The following is a 22,685-nucleotide window of genomic DNA, read 5'->3' as shown; positions in this document are numbered from 1 at the left end:
GGATGAGAGAGGGAGATGAATTGAGGATGACACCAAAATTGCAGGCCTCGATGACTGGGAAGAAAGTGGTAGCCTCAGGATTAGGAAGCACAGACGATTGCTGCAGGGGTAGGGGGAGGTAGAGGTGATGAGTTCAGTTTTGGACATATTGACTTTAAGTTATCTATGGGACATCCAGTTCCTGATGTTCGATAGACAGTTGTAGATTAGGATTAGATACGTACATCTGAGAATTATCAGCTTAGACATGATCATTGAATCCATAGCAACTGATGAGATCACTGAGCGATGAGGAGCTGAGGTAGAGCTAAGGTCATATGAGTGGAGAGAAAGGACAACTAGGAGAGATAGTACCAACAAGACTTGGCAACTGATGAGGTATGGTAAGGGGAGAAAGGAAGTAAGGGAAGTCTGATCTGACCAGTAAGGAAGAAATAGGTACAAGGGTGGAAATGATAGGAACCCTGGGATGCTGAGAAGGTAGTAGGAGTGATCACCCTCTCCTAGAGTCTGCAATCGAGATGGATCAATTAGGCTGAATTTGACACGCAGCCTAGATTTGGGGAGAGCAGGTTTCAGAGATTAGAGGAAGGGTAAGTAGGGTCCCTTGGACTACAATCCTGCAGAGGAAATGGCTGAAACAGATTTTGAGACTCTAGGGAGTGAAATTCCGAAGAAACAAAAGGAAGTAAATCCAGTAGAGAGGAACAGTCACCTGAAGAGATCATGCAGAGGGAACCATTTTAGAACATTTTAGAAAAGATAGATACAAAAGATGGATGAATATGAGTGTCCTTGGCCCTTTAAAAATATGTTAGGATGGAAAAAGCCCAGAATGAGTTGAGGCTCGCAAGTGAAGCTAAAGGCAACAGGAAAGGCTTTTAAAGGTCTATTAAGGCAAAGAAGATTAAAGAAAGGCTGGAGCTTCTGTATGGGATGGATGAGATGATAGCTGACCACAGAGAATGACCTTTACATTAGAAACAGCAGAATAAAAATGGCCCCCCCAAAGAGAAGGAAGGAGACAGAGCACTTGGCTGCTAATGTTACATAGCACTTTAAGGTTTATAAAGCATCATGTTACCTGATAACATAATTTCTCCCTCACAACAGCCCTGTAAAGTTAGGTGTTATTACCCCCATTTTACAGAGGAGTCAGAGGGATTCAGTGTCTTGCTGAGAGCCACACAGCTATTAAGTGTGTAATGAGGGATTTGAACCCCAGGTCTTCTAACTTTCAGTTCACTGGTACATCCACTCCATCAGGCTGCCTCCCCAAGTCAAAAATCTCTGACACTCCCTTCTGTTCACTCTGACTAAAAGCATCCAGCCACTTCTTAATTGCTATATCCACTAGCCTTTTTTCTTCCTCCTGCCTGCCTTTGCTCCCTACCTTTCTATAGTTATTTCTTCATCACTTGACTTACGATACTACATGGTTCTCCCACCTATCTGGACATCCTCAGTTTCTTTCATTAGTCTTTCTTCTTCCTCCTACCCCTTAAGTGTCTGTCTCTCCCAAGACTTGTTCTAGGCTTTCATCTCTTGTCTCTTGCTCATTTCCTTGGTGATTCCGTCCATTCCCATGGGTTCAGCTTTTACACTCCTTAATCCATATTTCCAACCCCCAAACTTACTCTGAACTCTAGACCTGGATATCAAACTGCTTGTTAGACCAATCTACCTCGGGTTCCCCTGGAACTTCAAACAACATTTCTAAGACTTTGAACCCCAACCCTGCCCCAGGTCCTAATTCCCTGTTTCTCTTGTCTTCCTAGGTACCCAGCTTTGAAACTTCAGTCATCTTTAACTCTATCACATCTGTCACCCTCACTTCTAATCAATTGCCAAGTTCTGTCAATTTCTTTCTTCACAATATCTTATACTTCTCTCCTTCATTTTACAGGGCCTCCTCTGCCCCAGATCTGGCCCTTGTCACTTCTCACTTGGAATATTGAAATAGCTTCAGTACTTGAGTTTGTCTGCAAATAGATCAAAGTCAACACACCCTCCAGTGAGGCAGATCACAGTCCATACCTTCCCATGCTGTCTGATTCTTGGATATTTCCTCTCATAAATCCTCCAGAGAGGATATATACCCATCCATGTGGAAATGTCCAGAATATTTCACACAGCAACAGCATTGATCTTCCTAATCTATAAGTCTGATCACATCGGTCAACAAGTGGTTTCCTACTTACTGCCTTGGAATAAAATACAAATGCCTCATTCTGGATTCTGGATCCCGTGATTAAACTACAGCTTACTTTTCAAGACTTGATTCCTACCACTCCCATTTACACACGATACATTCCAACCAAACTGGACTACTAGCTTACTTTCTGATTTCCTTCTCTTCCCTCTCTCCCCCTTCTCTATTTAAATGTTTCTCTTCTTTCAGTCTGCCCAGATCAGGGGCCACTCACTTCCTCCAGAAAGTGTTTCCTCACCTCTCCAATGTGAAAGTGATAGGTCTTAACCTCATGCATCTCATCCATCAAATGAGATATTTGTAAAGTGCTTTGTGCAGTGCCTGATAGGTAATTATTTATAACCTATCTACAACTATACCAAAAAATATTTATAACCACAAAATCATGCCACCTGGCTACATGCAAATACATGGATTTCTAGTAGTTATTTCCCAAGAACTTCAGCCATAGACAGAGATTGGGAATAATTGGGAAGAATCTGGTTTAATTTTTTTTTCTATTTTGTGTAACTCCAAAATAAGCTAAAGCAGTGTTTGTGGTCTAAAAGATGATAGTTTACAGGGTGCACTTTATATTCAGCTACTGGGGAGACTTTTTCAAATACTGATGAATAGACTTTATAATTAATTCCTGAAATTTCACCTACAGGACCAAAAGAAGCCGAGAGAGCTGGTAAACAATGAAGGAAACACAAAAGAGGACATCAAACAACATCTTATAGAACGTCTTAAGGAAAAGTACTTAAAGATAAATGTACGTGATAACACTTTAAACTACTAAGACAGTGTTTTCCTCCTGAGCGACTGTAGTTTTCTCTGAAAAGTTTACAGAAACTTAAAATATGATCTAGGTCAGTGGTATCAAATTCAAATGGAAATGGATCCCTGCAGCCACATATTGTCTTGGAAAACCACAAATTAACCTCACCTGCGCTGTGTTGTTCTTGTGTAGTAGTTTTTCATTTGTGTCCAATTCTCTTTGACCCCATTTTGGGGTTTTCTTGGCAAAGGTACTGGGCTGGTTTGCCATTTCCTTCTCCAGTTCATTTCACAGATGAGGAAACTGGGGCAAACAGGGTTAAGTGACTTGCCCAGGGTCACATAGCTAGTAAGTATTTGAGGCCAGATTTGAAACCAGGAGTTTGAGTCTTCCTGAGTCTAGGCCTGACACTCTACCCACTGTGCCATTTAGCTGCCCCTGTAGTATTCTATTTTTATTAATTTTGTTAAACATTTTCCAGTCATTTTCATCTGATTTAGGCTTCAGGAGGCTGTGAGTTTGACACCTGTGGTCTAAGAGATATCCAGATACATTAATGAAATCTGTCATTCAGTTTTAAGCTATTTTTTATTTTTTAATTTTTTGTTTTTTTAAAATTTTTTATTTTTTTTAGTTTTAAGCTATTTTTGAGCAAATGAAAGTGAAGAAAAATTCTGGACTACCATCTCATTATTCACCCAGTGCTATTGTTTAGGGAACCATCTTTTGGTATAGTTTAGTGATTAGTATGAAATGTTTAAATCTATGCTTTTGCTAGACTTTCCATTTGTTGCTTTTAAACTATGAATATATAGATACAAACATGGACTGTATGTAAGTGACCAGTAAAAACCAAAATGAAATATGAAATTTAGTAAGGCGTAACATTAGTGTTCTGTCCTCTGTGATTTTACATGTGTGTACGATAATTTCCAAAGTAGAAGAACCTCAATTATCCATCTAGTCTGCAATGCAGAAATCCTTTCTCTACCATTTGATGATCATCCTGTCCATCCTTTGGCTAAGTACTTCAATAACAGGAAATTACCTGCCCCCTGAGCCTGCCTTTCCTTGTTAGACAGTGCTTATTATTAATGATTTCTTCTTTTTACTGAACCCAAAATTGCTTTCCTGTAACTTGCTAGTTCTCCCCAATCTCTCTCGATAATCTCTCTGCAGTATGGCACACCTTCAGATTTTCTCCCCAATCTCTCTCGATAATCTCTCTGCAGTATGGCACACCTTCAGATATTTGAAGACAAACAATCCTGTTCTCAGTCTTATCAGGGAGCCTCGCCTAGCCTCATTCTCTAAAGAGGAACCAGAGAACTCTGGCCTTCAGGCAGGAGGGGATAGAATGGCTAGTTGTACATGTGGGGCCTGATCTGAGATAAAACTGGGCTCTTTTTTGAGGCCCCTGGAAAGATTATCTAAGTAGGTTTTAAAATTCTACGTAAACCTAGACTGTTGAGATCCTGGAGAAATCTGGCAATTTTTTTTTTTAGGGTATGGTTAACTTTTTTTTTTTCCACTGAGTCAGTTTTTCCACCAGTCAGTTTCATTGGTATAGTTTTGAAAACTTCCCATGCTGATTACTTGACTGGTACTTTTTCTTTTCTTAAATTCTGTGTATAAATATTGATACATTCTGCATCAGCACCAATCTCTGTAGAAGTCCTGAAATCAAATTTAGTAGGAGAAAATGGAATCAATAGACTGCTACTGTCAAGTAGAAATGTTCATGTGCTTTGGCATTTGAACCAACCTAGACTACTTGCCTATAGGAACTAGGCTAAGTTGTTTGTATATTTGCCTTGCACCTTTGAGGTAAATGTTTCTTTGCAAAACCTAGTAAAAAGAAAACCACATAGCACCAAGACCCAACAGCAGTCTGAGTAGTATAGAGGCCATTTATGCCTTGGACAACTATCTCTGCAGTCCAGCTTTGTGTTGGCTCTGCTTGTCTTTAAGTATCCCCAGCACACTCTTTGGCTGCTTTGAGCTTATGACTAGTTAGAACCCTCCAACTGTGTTCATCACCCTGCGTTAGGCCGGGTTTCCTTCATTCTCTTGCATTATGATTCATTTCACTTTCTTACCCTTCCCTGCTGATAGTTCCCCCTTCCCGTATTCCCCAAGGTAGTCATGAGCTACTTAAAATCTTGGCTGAAAAGACCTATTTTAGTAATTTCCAAGTTTAGTAGTTTAGTTTACCAACCTAGTAAGTTTGTGTTTCATAGATTACATAATAATGTCTTTGCTAAGTACTTGGTAATGTCTACAGTCAGTTTAAAAAAAAAATTAAGATACCCTAAACTACATCTTGTCTACATTTCTATTCTGAAAGTATTTATTTACTCAGATTTACTCTTGGTAAAAGAATAGATATTTGCTCTATTTCATTAGGCTTACATCTGCTTCCAGGAAGATACTTGGTCCAATAACCAAGTTAAAAGACAAATTACCTTAGAGAATAGAAGTATAAATTTATTAATTTGTTTTCCCCTCTGCTGGAGATAGATTAACCAGAATTAAATTTTTGGCCATCAGATGCCTGTTGATTTTTTATTTGTTTAACATCTTGCTTATGTTTTCTCTTGCATAATTTAATTTGTTGATTCAAAGCAGGAATGGGTTTTTAATGACCCTTCTGCACAAAGAATTAAAACTAGTGTTTTTGATTGGTATTTGAAGGTATTTGATTTGGTAAATTTTGAAGGTATTTGATTGAAATAAACTTATGTCTTAACCAAGTGACTCTAATTTTTCTTAGGAACATTTGAAGAAATACCCTATGGTGGAGAAACGTTGTGAGTTCCTGAGCAGACTTTCTTTTTACTTGAAAAGGACATTTTATATCCACGATCGGCTCCAGGTCAAATTTCAAGAACGCCTTTATTATGTTTATCCCCATGTGGAAAGTTTTAGAAAACTTCTAGCTGATGCCTTCAGCTGTAATAATACTCTCCACTCAACTAGCATTGGCATTCTGAACTCCCTGAAGGTATATGTCTTTATGTGTCATGGTTTTATAATAAATGAAGTGTGCGTTTTCAAGTGGCCAACACATTTTATTACCATGAAAACTTTTGTCATCCTTGCATCCTTTTCTAGATATTCACTGCCTGTCCATATTCTAGTCAGGCCTTTACACCAAACATCCCCAGGGCCGCTTGCAGCCCACCAAAGGATTTTGGGCACCCTGCCACTGCTCATTCTCTCCAGTTTGTCATTTGACCTGAGGCAACCAACCATTGTCACTCTGTCTCTAGTTACCCTAAAAACCTATCTGAGGCTGGAAGAAGTTTATCTTGATTTAATTTTGGCCTCTACCTTCCGCCAAGTTGTGCAAATCTGTTCTAGGATGTGTTATAGACTTTTGTTAGCTCTTGAAGTGGAGTTCACTTTCTGGCTGATAGCTTTCAGGCTTCACTCTCTTCCCTGTTTTTGAAAATCAAGACAGTATTTTCCTTCTCAACCCACAGTTCTCCCTATCCTGTTCTCTCTGATCTTTCAGAGTTTGCTGCATTCACCACCTTCAGCTCTTTGAGGACTCAGGTGACTTGGGCCTATCTATGGCTGTTAGCTACTCTTGGCATCCTGTTTCTCTCTATTTATCTTGGGTATCAACTCTTTATCTGCCTTTTTATTCTGCCCTTTGCAGTCCAGAGGTATTCTCCTTGGCATAGAAAAGAGCTGAATGATTCTTTCATTTATCATCCTATACAATTTCAGCGGCAGATGTGCTTCTTGAATCTTCCTCTTTTCCTGGGTATTATCGTCCTGATGTCATGGTCCTTTTTGAGAACAAAGAACAAACCACAACAACCACACACAATTCTAGAATTCAGTATTATTCTATAAGTCTTTCCTGATCCCTCCTAATACCAAGTTCCTTCCCTCTGAGATTATCTCCAATTTATCCTGGAGATGTCTTGTTTGAATATACAGGGTCTTCCAGAAGTCTTAATTTTTTTGTTTTTTGTTTTTGGAGGGAGGAAGGCAGGGCAATTAGGGTTAAATGACTTGCCCAAGGTCACACAGTTAGTGTGGTAAGTGTCTGAGGATTTGAATTCAGGTCCTCCTGACTCCAGGGCAGGTGCTCTACTCACTGTGCCACCTAGCTGCTGCCCAGAAGTCTTAATTTTAATAGTTTAAAACTATAGTAAGACTTTTGTACAGGGCATCCTGTAGTTTTCATGTTGTCTCTCTCCTTAGATTGTGAGCTCTTTGAAGGCAGGAACTGTGTTTTGCCTATCTTTTAATTTCCAGGGTTTGGCACATAGTAGGAGCTTAATAAATGATCATTGATTTGACTTTCTATGCCACACTGTTGTATTCACCCTTCCTTTCCAACACTTGGTTCAGTTTTCTTGACGTATCGTTTTTTTTTTTTAATAGAATAAGTTTTGTTGATTAGTTATATTTGAATTCAATATTACTTGAAGAAATTCATTGTTTTTCTTAGTGGAATTGTTTCATGTTTGTACTCCAAGTTTCTTTTATGTTGGCTTGATGAGGTGATAATTCACTATAGAGTTTTATGCCAAGACTATCCTTTCTCCAAACCCTTAAAATCTGCTTTCCCAAAATCTAGATTGCATATCCCAGCTTTCCTCTTCTTGATAACCAAATTCTGAGATGGAATCATCCAATCCCTCCTCCTTAGGTCCCCATGATTTCCACCCTTGCAACCAATTCTTTGTGGAGAATCAGATCTAGAATGATAGTCTTCCTTTATTGGTTCTTCTACCCAACAACACATCCTTATTATGAAAAATGTGACTCAATATGAAATGACAGGGGTCTAGATCCATAACTTCATCACAGTAGGGAACCCCCTAGTCAGAAGATTCCCTTGACAATGGAAGGTTGGCACCTTCTGTAGAATTTATATCCTTATGCAGTTGCCTAGAAGAGTGGTGAGAAACTCAGAAATAGGGACCACTAATCTGTACATAGGGATCCCTGGGGCCCCATAATGACTTGGTTTAAAAATGGGTCCTACAGTACTGAAATGTTAAGTGACTGTGTGGACTCACACAGCCAGCATCGTGCAGGTAAGACTTGAATCCAGTTCTTCCTGATTCTGAGGCTAACAGTGAGTTTTCTTTCAACTACAGAATCTAGAAAATAAATGAAAGTGATTGTCAGGGGCCATTTATTTAGTCAGTATAGTTGTGCTTCCTTCCATTTGGTCAGTTCTTTTCGAGGAATTCTCATTGGCTTTTTGGATGGACCTCTTTTAACATCTGGCCTAGTCTGCTTTTTAAGGTGTTATTTTCTTCAGTACTTTTTGTGCTTCCTTTTTTTCATGATTTCCTTACATCATTCTAATTTTCTTCCCAATTTTTCCTCTATTTTCCTCTATTACTTGATTTTCTTTTTTTTAGATATCTTTTTCTTTTTATTAATTGATTTTCAAAATCTTTTTTAGTACTTCCATGGCCTGAGACCAATTTTTGGATATTGGAGCTTTGACTTTCTTGTCTTCTGATTGTGTGTTTTGATCTTCCTTGTCACCATAGTGACTTACATGCTCAGAATTTTTTCTGTTGTTTGCTCATTTTTTCAGTCTGTTTCTTGACTTTTAACTCTTAAAGTGGGGCTCTGTATCCAGGATGGGGAGCATGCTGTCCCAAGCTTCAGTGCTTTTTTAAAATAATTGTTTTTAAAGAGTTCTAGGGACCTGTAAGTTTTCAGTTCTTTCAAGGTGGTATGATCTAAGGAGAGGTGTGCTAAATACTCTCCTGGTCTGTGCTCTGCTCTGTGAGCAACCATAAGCACTCTTTTCTGCCCTGGAACTGTGATGAGGGTCCCTGCTCCATTGCTGCTGCAAGTTCTGGTGTGCTAGTACTCCTCCCCACCCTGAGATTGCCAACAAGGACTGTATCCCATATCTGAGTATGGGCAAAGTAACAGAGTCCTGCCCTCAGGTCCAGCAAAGAGAGCCTTGTTAATTTCCTTTTGACCCACTTGTTCAACCCCCTTGTGATCTGTGGGCTGAGAGCTCTTGTAGCAGCTGCTGCCCCTCATGATTCAGTGGCTCCCAAGTCCTTTTCCTGGTTTGCTGGGGCCTGGTCTGCACTGGCACAGCCTGTGCTGGACTGTGTTCACCTCTCACCTAGGTGTGTCAGACCTTTCCTGCTGACATTCTGAGTTGTCTTTGTCCAGAAAATGATTTCACCCTGTCCTTTTGTGGGTTCTGCCCCTCCAGGAGTTGTTTTATGGCATTATTTAAAAATGTTCAGAGGGGTTTTGGGGAGAGCTTAGGTCAGTGGCTCCCTTGTCTCTGCCATTTTGGTACTCCCCTCCCATACAACTTCTTCCACACAGTCTTCTGCCACCAGAGTAGGAATGGGCTTACACCAGATTGTATTCTATATTTGATTTTAGTATTTGTGCCTTGGATTTATGTTTTTTTGTGGTTGTAGAATCTTCTACTTTGGAAAAGAATGTATTCCATCTAGTCTCATATTTTGTATGCACCAAGTTCACCAACTGAAGGAATGGACAAGTATCTTTGCATCTTAACTGAAGCAAATTTCCTAATGTTACATTTTCTTCTTGCTTAGGGTGTGTTAACGTATATCATACAACTAAAGAGAGACCATCATCATGCTATCAACAAATTTGAAATGGACTTAATTGCGGAGGCAGAAAAGCAGAGTGGTTTGTTTATTAAAATGCAGCAATTTCAACAACACTCTGAGATAGGATCTCAGGAATTAAGTGGCTACAAAAAATTGAGCGAGAAGATGGATCTACATACTTTGGTATGAATTGTTAAAAGTGTTAAAAGTGATTTTTTTAAAAAAATGCCTTTTGTCTCTATGAAAATAGGAGTGCACTTATTAATATGGAAAAAAAAACAAAATCAAAAAACAAAAAACAAATTTTAAGACTATATCCTGTTAAGCTCTAGTATTGAGAGCAATGGACTGCCTCATTTCAGAGTTCCCCAAGTGCACAATGACCAAATAGCTCTTTCATGAGGACATTTATACCAAAAAAAAAACCACTTAATATTTTCCTAGGACTAATTTATCCATAGCTACAAAGCTGAGGAGCTTTGAATGCCTATGACCCTACCCTGTCCTTCTGTCCGTCCTAGCAATGAGCAAAGGCTATAGCCCTACTTCTCAACAAACCCCTAACCCCTTAGACTGGCAATCCCAACCTATTTGTGGGTCAGACAAAAAGCCAGGCTAGAAGAATATGGATAGGAAATGAAAGCCTTTAAGATAATGTAGAATGTCACAAATATTAACTGTAAGATCATAGAGTCTATATTGCAACGGACCTTAGAAAACACTTCATCCACCCTCTGATCTTATATCTGAGGATTTGTTCTGTAAAACTTGGGACTCAGTCAAAAGGTGACACCCAAGGACCTAAAAGGCCTCATGTGGCCTTGAGGCCACAGCTTCCCCACCCCTACTCTAGTCCATCTGCTTCTTTTTACTAGTAAGGCACTCTCACATTCAGTAGGAATGAGGATTCAACCCTGATCCTTTTCATTTCCATTTCATTGCCCACTCTCCAGTCTGTCACATCACCTCACTGGTTCGTTATAATAGCGCATTTCTGACAGATTTTAAATCAGACAACTAGAGACTGCAGGGAAGCAGCTTTAATATATCTCATGTTTCCTTCCAAAGTATGTAATATAAATTACTAGATTAAGTTCTCTCCTTTAGAATTACACTCTTAATTTACCTTAAAATATTATGATATCTGAGGGATTTGAGTTTGGTATTGGCCTCCATTTTTATCATTTAGAACAGTGATGAAATTTGTTATGTTTACATAAAGTCTTCTCAGAACTCAAGAAATTAATACTCTTCTCCTCACAGTACATTCTCAACGATCTTTTAGAGACTCAAAATGATATCAATAATGCGGTAGCTGAATTCCAACGACTGTTTTTTGCTAAGAAAGACATTATCTGGTCCATGATAATGTGTTCTCGTCTTAATGCGGAAAGTCTTAAACTAGTACAGGAGGAGAATGATAGGATATCTCGCATGAATAACAATTATCTTTATGCTGTACTGGTAAGTGTGATTTTTTTCCCCTGTTTTTCTTTCTTTATACCTAATGCAAAATTTACTTCATGCAACAAATGCTTTCATGTAATACAGTGAAGATAGACACTTTGTATTTAACAATTCCAGATGCAATTAATGGTCTTTAAAAGGAGGCAACAAATTCCATGTGTGCAAAATATTGAGGACAAATGTCATTCCCTCTTGCTCTGTTGTACCTGAAGCTTGTGGGAGCATTGGCTCATAGATCTAAAGCTGGAAGCAGCATGAGAGACATTCCCTTGTACCATCCCTTCATTTTACAAGAGGAAGAAACCAGAGAGGTTAACTACCCAAAGTCACAGAGGTGACCAAACCAGGAATCAAACCCAGGCACTCTGATTCCAAATCCAGAGCTCTTCTCCCTGTACCATGCTTTCCCAAGCCATCTGCATGTTTCAGTACCCCCAAAGCTCATTGGCATGATGCGGCTGCAAGAGTGTATAGCACTGTTGTTGTAAACTGGGGTGTACAGGAAAGTGAGAAGGAAGGCCAGCTGGCTGTTGATGCTCAGGCCCCAAAGAGTTGTTCTGTCTTGACAGCATCACCACCATCCAGGGGTTTGGTTCTTGGCTTGACAGGAATAGAAATTGAGTTTAATTAGTGCTTCTTGTGCAAACAAGTGTACGGGCCATAATACAATATTCTACTTCACTTATGACTTAGCTTGTCATTATCCCGGGACACAGTCATCAGTCCTCTCTAGCCCTCTTGAACCCTACTGGTTGATGTGCTCATGGTGGCATCATGATGTCCTTTGCAGCAATTGAAATGACCTATGTATTTGGCCACTTGTAGCACTCAATCACATCCTCACAATCTGCCCATGCATATCATCAAGAGATATTGTGACTGTTAGTCCCACATACATTGTGGAAATCTTTCTTTGTCTTCTTCACTGTTAGAAAGAATTATCTAAGCTCAGCTACTCAACACTTCAGCCCCCTGCCTTGAAGTGTGATGATCTAACTTTCATGGAGAAACAATGTGGAATGTTTAGAACATGCACTAGGTGTGCGGGCAGAGAACCTGGGTTCAGATCCTGGCTCTGTCATTAATACTTAGGGAACTTAGGAAAGTTATTCAGCCTCCCTAATCATCTTCCTGAATAAAATACAAATTCCTCAGCCTGGTTTTCAAGACCTTTACTCTTCTCCATTCTCTTCCTTTGTACACATTGTTCCCCATCTCTCAAGTGGAACCCTCTGTCCATCCTATCTATCTCTCCTTGCTGACATTTCTTCTCCTTAAGGACCCAGTGTGTGTTGTGCTCTTAATGATATCCCACTTTCTTTAACCTAACCCTTCCACATACCAAACTAAGTCACCTTTCCCTCTGATCTCCCACACTACTCTGCAGATGTTACCAATTTCTTTTTTTATTATTTTGTTGCAATTGTTGTATTTTATCATATTATAATGTCTTTTTGGTGTGTGTATGGGGGTCATCTTTGTATCCCCCTCATTTCAAGTAAAGTGTCTTGACCTTTTAATATGCACTTAACAAAATGCACTTAACGAACATTTGTTGAATCGGATTGGATAGGATGCTATGAGGAAATTATCTAACTGTGGGGACCGAAGTATTGCTATACGTAAAGAATGGGAACTTCAGCTGAAACAAATGAAGGACAAGAATGAAGAAATGGTAAAGATGCTCCAAACTGGAAAGACCACCGTTCTACCGCTGGATGACCTGAATGTTCTTACTGTAGGAGAAAAGAAGAAACATGATCTTAAATTGAGTCACACAAGACAGACCACAAAGGTATTTAAAAAAAAATCACAGTTTTACCTCACTTTAACACTTAACTTGGCAACTTTTCTTTTAGGGTCATATTTCTACATGATTTTCTGTAAAATAAACAAATTTGTGTGTGTGTGTGTGTGTATGTATGTATATTATCAACAGGCAATCACAACTTCACAAACTTAAGTGAAAACTTGGTTTATTACAAGAGAAATGAACATGATTGTGGAGCCCAAAGAGTTTTCACAATCCTTACAGAAGTCTGCATATTTATGACAGTAGGAAAGAGGAAGGAAGAGGAAACACAGAATTCATCTAAAGGGATGTAGCATGGGTGCAGTAAAAGTGGGAAAAGGACAAAATCCCTCCCGAAGGGGATGGCAGAAGCCACATTCTTTTCCCTTGGGAGCTGCTAGACCGTGAAGATAGGATGGTCTGCTTATCTAGAGGGGTCCCAGCTGCAAAAAAAGCAGTTTCTCAGCCTAGTGCAGACTAACTGGAGCCTGTTTTGACTCTTAACTTGACTGGGGTTCCCACTTAGGATGCAAACAAAGCCTCCTCCATGCTCTTTGTCCAGTGATTCTGCAAAATAGGGCAACTCAAAAAGACAAGCTCAGAGGACCCCTTAACATTCCTTAACAATATGCGTATGTGTATATATACATGTGCATACACACATAAATACATATGTGTATGTGTGTATATATGTATTCACTGTGATTCCTGTTTAATAGCAGAGAGCAGCCTGTCTTTTAATTATACTTTTCTCAAATGCTAAAACTTCTGTGGTTACCATGAGAGATATCTAGTTTTGAAATGTTCAATGGACAAATTGTGTTGCAAGACTGTAGTTCAGGGGAAAGGCTGGGACTGATTCTGAAAGTCATCTGCATAGAGATGATAGTTAAACTCATGGAAACTCATGAGGTTAACACAAGCAAGAATATAGAAGGAGAAGAGAAAAGGCCCCAGGACAGAACTTTGGGGAATATTCACAGTTTGGGGTGTGATATGGATGGTGAGCCAGCCAAAGAGGCTGAGGAATAGTCAGACAGGCAGGAGGTATTTGAGAGGAGAACATTAAAAACCTAGAGAGGAGAAAGTATCCAAGAGGAGAGAGGAGTCAAGAATGTGAAATTCAGCAGATAGGTTGTGAAGGATTTGGGCTGAAAAAAGACCATCAGATTTGGCAATTCAGAAATCTCCACCCCCACCTCATTCCTACCCCCAGCCCCCATCCTTCTCCACCTTAGGAAGATGTCTTGTCCACTCTCCTCTGCCACACTACAGCCACCCTCATGCCCTCATCACCTCCTCTCTAGCCTATAGCCATAGCTTGCTGGTTGATTTCCCTGCTTTAAGTGTCTCTCTACTCCAATCCATCCTCCACTCTGCTGAAAATTTGTTCTTCCTGAAATGCAGGTTTCATCCTATCGTCTCCAGTGCCTTCCTCTTGTCTCCAAGATTAAACATAAATTCTTCTTTTTGGCATTCAAAGTCCTATGTAACCTGCCCCCTTTTTCCCAGTCTCCTTATGCCCCCTATACTCTGCAGTATACTGACACTGGCCTTACTCTCCCATCTCCCAACTCTGGGCATTTGATTCATTAGCTTGAAAAATATATATATATATTTTTTTCCAAAGATAATATATGGGTAATCTTATTTTGAATTACTGTGAAATTAATTTGTGCAGTTCAGACCAAGAGGGGGTTTTATTTCGTTGGGCTTCTGTCATTGTGTAATTTTTTTTTCCTTACAGAAATAACTTTGAATTCTACAAGTGATCCTACAGAAGGTGAATTTCAGTTTCATCATGGTACAGATGAATGGAAGAAGGAAAGTTCTAAAATTTCAATTGAATAGTTACCTGCTCCCTTCCTTTCTTCTCATGGCAATTTCATTCTTAACCCCTTACATTCAAAGCCTCATTGTCAAAGCCTTTTTTTTTTTCTCTGAGCCTTCTTGACTTCAGCAGCTTTTGACATTTTTACTGATTTCTCCCCTTACCTCACCCTTAGTGTAGCTGTTCCCCAAGGAACTGGCCCTAGGCTATTTCTCTTCTCCCTTGGCAGTTCATTTATTCCGGTGGCTTTGAACAACAGAATATAGTGGTTAGAGTACTGGACTGAGAGTCAGGAATGGCTAGATTTAAATCCCAGACATGGACCTGTCACCTTTCTAAGCCTCAGTTTCTTCATTTGTGAAAAGAGGATAATTGTACTTTTTACCCTCCTTCCTAGAGTTCAAATAAGCTCATGTGTGTAAAGCACTTTTTATAAAGTGTGGGGCATAATCAAAATGAGTTATTTTTATTAGCATTCCTTTGCTGCATGTGACATCCAAGTCAACATCTCTAGCCTGATATCACTTTGGAGCACCGGACCTACACCTCTACTGCTTCTAAGACATTTCTATAACTTAACATGTCTGTAACTGAGTCCCCTCTGTAACTGGGTGGCTTTTCTTCCACATTCTCTAAAGCTATGTGTGTAACACCATTTATTTCCCTAATTTCCCATTTTCATAACCTTGGGGTTGTGTATTTGATGCTTCCTTCTCCTTTTCATCACATTCATCCAATTTCTTAGGATTCTAGATCACAGACCAGATAATCACTTGGTAGAGATCATTCCCTAACATCAAGCCCCAACCAGATTTTTACAGGTGAGGAAATTGAAGTCCAGAGAGGTTGTGGCTTGCCTAAAGTCACATAAGAAGCACAAAACCTCTTATATCCTTCCTTTTAAAAGAGCACTGCCACCTCATGATCATCTGCCTGAATATACTGCCTGAACAGTATATACTCTCTCTCTCTCTCTCTCTCTCTCTCTCTCTCTCTCTCTCTCTCTCTCTCTCTCTATATATATATATATATATATATATATATACATACATATGTACACCCACTATACAGTACTCTTTGTATAGCTCTTCCTACTCCTTATATTCTACTTTTTATACTGTATTTAGAATAATCTCTTACCTGGAAATCTGCTCCTTTCATTCCTTCGCTGAAAGACTGTTAGTTCTCTTTGCTCAAATTCTTTGACCTGACATCTGGGGCATTCCACCTTACATACATTATCTTCTATTAACTTCCCTCCTGGACACTTCTCTGTCTCTTCAACACATACTCTCACAACTTATTTTTTGCTCAATGATCTGTCATCATTCTCATCTCCTATCTCATCCCCAACATCGTCTTGGAAACTTTCCTTGATCTGCCCCCTGGTTCTGCCCACAAACAGAAGTTATTTTAAAGAACTGACCATGCTCAATTGTGAATTAGACCTTTCTGTTTTGGTATCTTATCCCCCAACTAACTAGACTATCACATCCTGGGATCTATGACTACAAATAAAAACTGCAAAAGAAAAACCTTATATGTAGTAATTTTGATTTTGCTGGAAAGGGGAGAGGTCAAGAATATGATGCGCAAGAAAATTAGAAGAACATGGAACATATTAGTTGTCAGGACTCATGGATAATTTAATAAAACAATTTATGGATTAACAAGAGATAGAGGTGTAAATGTATGAGGTGCAAAATGTATCATTTTGAGTATATTAAAAGGTTTTTTATGTAGCCAAGATTAGAAGAAAAGCAGAAAATTGGGAAAAAACTTTCATAGACAATCTTTATAGGCAGTTTCTGAGGTAAGTCTCATATCTCGAACATATAAAGAACTTTGTCAAATTTATAAGAATGAGAGTCATACTCCAATTGATAAATGGATATAAACAGGCAGATTTTTTTAATGAAAAAATTAAAACCAGTATGCACACACATATGGTATACATTATTGATGAAAGAAATGCAATTTAAAGCAACTTTGAGATATAGTCTTCCACAGATCAAATTGGCTAAAATGATAGATGCCCTTCACTTGGGGCTAAACAAGTCATGGTATATATATGATTGTGATGGAATATGAATGTGAAATAAGTAATGAGCTGTTTGATTTAGGAAAACATGGAAAGACTTGACCTATGAAGGAAAATGCTATCCACCTTCAGAGAAAGAACCGACAAATAGAAATATACATAGTATGGTCTTACATGTATGCATGTGTGTATGTTTAAATCTATGGAGATGGAAGATAGAGCATAGTGTGTGAGGGATCACAATTAGTGGCTTGACTGTAGAGTTTATGAAGGGGTAAGAAGGTGGAATAACAGGAAGAGGTTGTAAATACCTTTAAATGCCAAACAAATATATAATTGCGAAGGTGATGTAAAGCCACTGTAGTTAATGAGTAGAGAGTAAGGATAATTACTTTGGCAGCTACTACGTATGGAGAATGTGTTGGCATGGAGTAGGACTTGAATCAGGGAAACCAATGAGAAGGCTATTATAATTGGGCAATTATGAGGGCCTGGATTATGGTGGTATCTTTGTGAGTGGACCAAAAGGGATATATATAAGAGGCATGCCATGGAGAAAGAACATGATTTAGTAAATGACTGAATATGTAGGATGAGAAACAAGAGTCAAGGAATGAACTGAGGTTACTAACCTGTGTGACTATTAGGATGGTAATAGCCTTGAGCAATGGGGATCTCTGGAAGAGTGGTGAGTTTGGGAGGGAAATATGAGCCCTATTTTAGATGAGCTTGAGATGTCTATGGGACATCCAGTTAAAAATGTGAAAGCCTTGTGATGCTAGACTGGGCCTTGGGATAGAACAGTGTTGCATATGGAGATTTGAGAGTTAAATTGTATAGGTGATATTGGCCTAATGAGATAACCAACTGAGAGAATGTCAAGAGAAAAAGAGTGATCACAACTGTGATGATGATCCAGCAAAGCGAAACTGAAGAGTGATCAGATAGGTAGGAGGGTAACCACAAGAGAGTGATGTTATGAAAATCTATAGAGACTGAGTTCTCAAGAAAGGAGAGCGACGAACAGCGTCAAATGCTGCAGAATAGGAAAGGATTGAGGGAAAGCCAATAGATTTGGTCATCAAAAGATCATTGGTAACTTTGCAGAAAGAAGTTTCAGTTGAATGATGAGGCCAGAAGCTAAATTGCAGAGGAACAATAGTGGAGGCACCAAATGTACCCTTTTCAAGGATTTTAGTGGAGGAGGTGAGAGATACAGGGCAGTAACTAGTACAGATGGTAGGATCTAGTGAAAGTTTTCAAGGATAGAAGACAATACATGTCTGTAGGGAACACAGGAGAAATCAGTAGACAACAAAAGACTGAAAGTCTAGAGTAAGGATAGTAATGGAGACAATGTTCTAGAGAAAATGGGAGGGGATGGGATCAAGTGTATATGTAGAAAAGTTGGCTTTGTCTCTTTAGACAGGCCTCCACTTCATAAGAGACTGGAGTGAAGGAAGAGCTAGTGAGAGCTGATGTCAGAGGATATGAAGAGGAGAGAAAAAGGAGCTTGTATTAAGTGACCCAGTTAAGAGTAGATAACATAAATTTACGGTGGACCCAATCAGCATGGTTTTATAGTTGGATAGAGCTTACTAAGTGCCAGACCCTGTGCTATGCACTAGGGATACAAAAACAAGAAAACAGCATGGTCCCTACTCCCAAATGTCTAATGGGGAGAAGATAACAAATAAAAGGGAGCTGGAGTGTAGGGAGAAGCCAGGTAGCCAGTATGAAGATGAAGCAGATTAGAAAGTGAATCCAGAAATGAAGTGACCATTATGGCTGGGAGCTTCTCAAAATGTGGCAATTCAGACAGGCATTCACTCACTAATCACTAATCTGAATCTCAATCAGCCTCAGAGTGGAGCCATCTTTAGTGGTGCAAGTCAACCTGTGTGGAGGTGGAGCAGACCAGGGAGTGAGCCAGAAGTGAAATACTTGATTATAGGAATAAATCCCTTACCTTCCAGATGAGCTCCCAAGATGTTACTTGAGACCCAGGGGAGTGCCTTCTTCTACAAGGAAGTGCAGTTCTGGGTACAGGAAGACTGGATTCAGTCCAAGAAGAGCATGACCCCTAGCAAAAATAAATTCAGGCTTTTCTCAAACTCACTGTCTCACTATGGCCCTAGACCAGAGTCATGGTGAAAAAAGCTTAGAAAAGATTAGGGATCTTAGAAAAGATTAATTCCCTTCTAGAAAGGTTACTCAGTGTACCCAGTAGTAGATATTATGTAGTGGAGATTATGAGTAGTAGAGATTATGCCCTATAGGGCAGCTATTTCCTCACCATGGAAGAAATGCTGAAAACACACACACACACGTACCGTAACTGATCCTTTAAACGTAAAGTACAACCTATTCTATGAAACACTTGCTCTAACTCCATTGAGCACTTAGTAGGTACAAAGAAGGCAGATGGTGTGAGTGATCCAGGCTACAGTTTGGCAAGGCATGATTAAGATGAGAACAAGGAATCTGAGAAGAGAGGATAGTATAAAATTGAACTGGTTCACCAAGGGACCAGGATAGACAAGGCAGAATTGTGTAGCCCCAAGAAAGTTGATGACTTGGGAGTATGGAAAGATTGGAGGTCATGGTGATTATAAAGAATGATGGGGTGATAAGCCCTGAACACTGATTTGGAAATCTTTGGCTAATGGCAAGATCAAGGGTTTGGCCATCCTTAAGTGAAAGTGAGGTAGAATGGAGGAGTATGTCATGGCAGTAGAGAAAACTTCATCTGGAGAAGTTAGAATACTGAAGGTTCTATGCTGTCCTTTATGAGTCCCTTGCCCCTTTATGATATCACCAATTTTTCCCTACCAGGTTTCAGCCTAGGATCCTGTCACTGTTCACTGCCTTCATTGCTATACATTTGCTGCAAAACAAAGCTGGAGAAAAATCACAAAACCATGTTGCCTGGGTCCATTACGAATTTATGTCACATAAACAACTGAGCCCTCATTTTGGCAAGGCAATCCTTTTATAGCTCCCTAATTAACTCATTATCCTACTCAGTACAGTGGCTATTCTGAACCTTTTCATCACTCTCCAAATCTCCCTTGCTCACCTCCCCCTACCCTCTCAGCTGAGAACCTTGCTTTACCATTTACTGAAAAACATGAAGATATTTTTAGAGACTTCCCCCTTCTCCCTTCCTATTCATCACATATCATCCAGATGTCTTCCACCACTTCACCTCTGTGTTCTACATGTATAAGTGATTCCATTCCTTCCTGTCTTCTTCAGAAGATGGCCTTATCTTCATTCTTTTGTCTTCATTTATCTTCACGTATATTCATTCTCTCCTTGTCTACTGGCTACATCCTCATCACCTATAAAAAATTTCCTGAGTCCTCAAAAAGTCCTTACTTTCATCTGTCTCCCCCTAGCTATTGTTGTCTCTTCTCCCTTTTCTGGCTAAAGTCCTTGAGAAGGCTATCTACAACTCATGCCTACACTTCCTTTCCTTTCTTTTTAACACTATAGTTTGATTTCTGACCTCATTATTCAACCAAAACTCTCTTCTCCAAAGTTAGCAAGAATCTCTCAATTGCCAAATCTAATTGTATTTTTTTTTCAATCTTTATCCTTCCTGACCTCGCTGAAGCATTTGACATGGTCAGTTGGTTTCTTCTGTTTGATGCTGTCTTCTCTATGTTTCTATGACACTTTCCTGGTTCTCCTCCTACCTGTCTAACTGTTCCTTCTTCATCTCCCTTGCTGGATCCTCATCCAAGTGAGCTTTGTCCCAGGTCCTCTTCATGATCTCATCAGGTCCTGTGGTTTCAATTTTAATATCTATGCCAACGATGATCAATTTATCCAACCCTGCCTCTTCTCTAACGTACAGACTTGTATCTCCAGTTACCTACACATCTCCAAGTAGATGTACAATAGACACCTGCAATTCAACATGTCCAAAACTGAACTCACTACTTTTCTCACCGAACCTTTCACCTCTTCCAAACTTCCCTATGTTGAAGGTACTGCCATGTTTCCAGTCACAATGGCTTACCACATAGCTGTCATCTTCCATTCCTCACTCTCTTTCAGCCCCCATATCCAGTCTGTTGCCAAGTCTTGTCAATTTTACCTTCATCACATCTCTTATATATACCCTATTCTCTCGCCTGACATGGCCACCACCTGGTTACAGACCCATATCACCTTACCTCTCATCTAATGCAACAGACTGCTGGTTGTGTCCCTGCCTCATCTCTCAAGTGCAGTCCATCCTGCAGTCAGCCATCAAGCTGATCTTCCTAAAGGGGAGATCTGACCATGTCAACCCCTGTCCCTCCCTCCTTCCCATTCACTAAACTCCGGTGGCCGTTCTTACTATATGCTATCTTAGTTTTAAAAAAAGAACAATAATCCTAAGTCTGGCAGATGTTCAGTGGGAAGCATACCAGTGTGGACTAAAGAATAATAGCACTAGGAATCCAGCCCTCTTTTGCCTGGCCCTCCTTGATTACTTGATTATTTTTAATGCAATCAAAAGTTACAGAAGGATATAGAAGGATCCTCAAAGGTTCTTGGTGCTTGGTGAGAAGGAAGCAGTAGTTGGGAGTGAAGCCAAGATGGTGGCTGGAAAGCAGGGACTTGTGTGAACTCCCTGCCAGGTCCCTCCAAAAACCTATAAAAAATGGCTCTGAACAAATTCTAGAACTGCAGAACCCACAAAATAGCAGAGGGAAGCAGGGCTTCAGCCCAGGACAGCCTGGATGGTCACTGGGTGAGGTCTGTTGAGCATGGAGGGGAGTGGAGCACAGCGTGGGTGGCTGCAGGACCAACCAGACCAGGAGCTGGGTGGGCGGAACAGGCATAGCACCCTGAATGAGTGAGCTGTGGCAGTTACCAGACTTCTCAACCCACAAACACCAAAGACAACAGAGAAGGTAAGTGGGAAAAGCTGTGGGGGACAGAGTGAAAGAAGGAGTTTGTGGTTTGGCCACTGTCCAAGGGGCAGCGGGGTGGTGCAGCTACAGAACTACAGCTGCAGTTGCTTCTGGACCCAGGCCCACATGGTGGGAGGAATTAAGTGGTGGATCAGAGCAGGAGTGCAGAGCCTGCTTAAGATCTGAGTCAGGTCCAGGTTGGCGGTTCTTGGGGGAGGAGGAGTGCTGGTGTGGCAGAGCTGGCTATATAGAAATAGCTCTGAAAACAACAGCACATCCCCTCAAGCTTGGAACAAAGTACTCTTTACGAGCAGTCATACTCTGATGAAAAACTCAAGGGTCAAGTAAGTTGGCTGGGAACATGGCCAGGCAGCGAAAATGGACTCAGATTCAGTCTTGGACTTTGGAATCTTTCTTTGGTGACAAACAAGACCAAAACATACAGCCAGAAGTCAACAAAGTCAAAGAGCCTACATCAAAAGCCACCAAGAAAAATATGAACTGGTCTCAGGCCATGGAAAAGCTCAAAAAGGATTTGGAAAAGCAAGGTAGAGAAGTAGAGGAAAAATTGGGAAGAGAAATGAGAAGGATGTGAGAAAACCATGAAAAACAAGTCAATGACTTGCTAAAGGAGACCCAAAAAAATACTGAAAAAAATACTGAAGAAAACAACACCTTAAAAAATAGACTAACTCAAATGGCAAAAGTGCTCCAAAAAGCAAATGAGGAGAAAAATGCCTTGAAAGGCAGAATTAGCCAAATGGAAAAGGAGGTCCAAAAGACCACAGAAGAAAATACTACCGTAAAAATTAGGTTGGAACAAGTGGGAACTAGTGACTTTCCGAGAAATCAAGATATTATAAAACAGAACTAAAGGAATGAAAAAGTGGAAGACAATGTGAAATATCTCATTGGAAAAACCACTGACCTGGAAAATAGAGCTAGGAGAGATAATTTAAGAATTATTGGACTACCTGAAAGCCATGATCAAAAGAAGAGCCTAGATATCATCTTTCAAGAAATTATAAAGAAAAACTGCCCTGATGTTCTAGAGCCAGAGGGTAACACAGAAATTGAAA

Source organism: Trichosurus vulpecula, chromosome 6, assembly GCF_011100635.1.
Source record: "Trichosurus vulpecula isolate mTriVul1 chromosome 6, mTriVul1.pri, whole genome shotgun sequence".
NCBI classification, from domain to species: Eukaryota; Metazoa; Chordata; class Mammalia; order Diprotodontia; family Phalangeridae; genus Trichosurus; species Trichosurus vulpecula.
Note: the sequence above shows the minus strand (reverse complement) of the source record.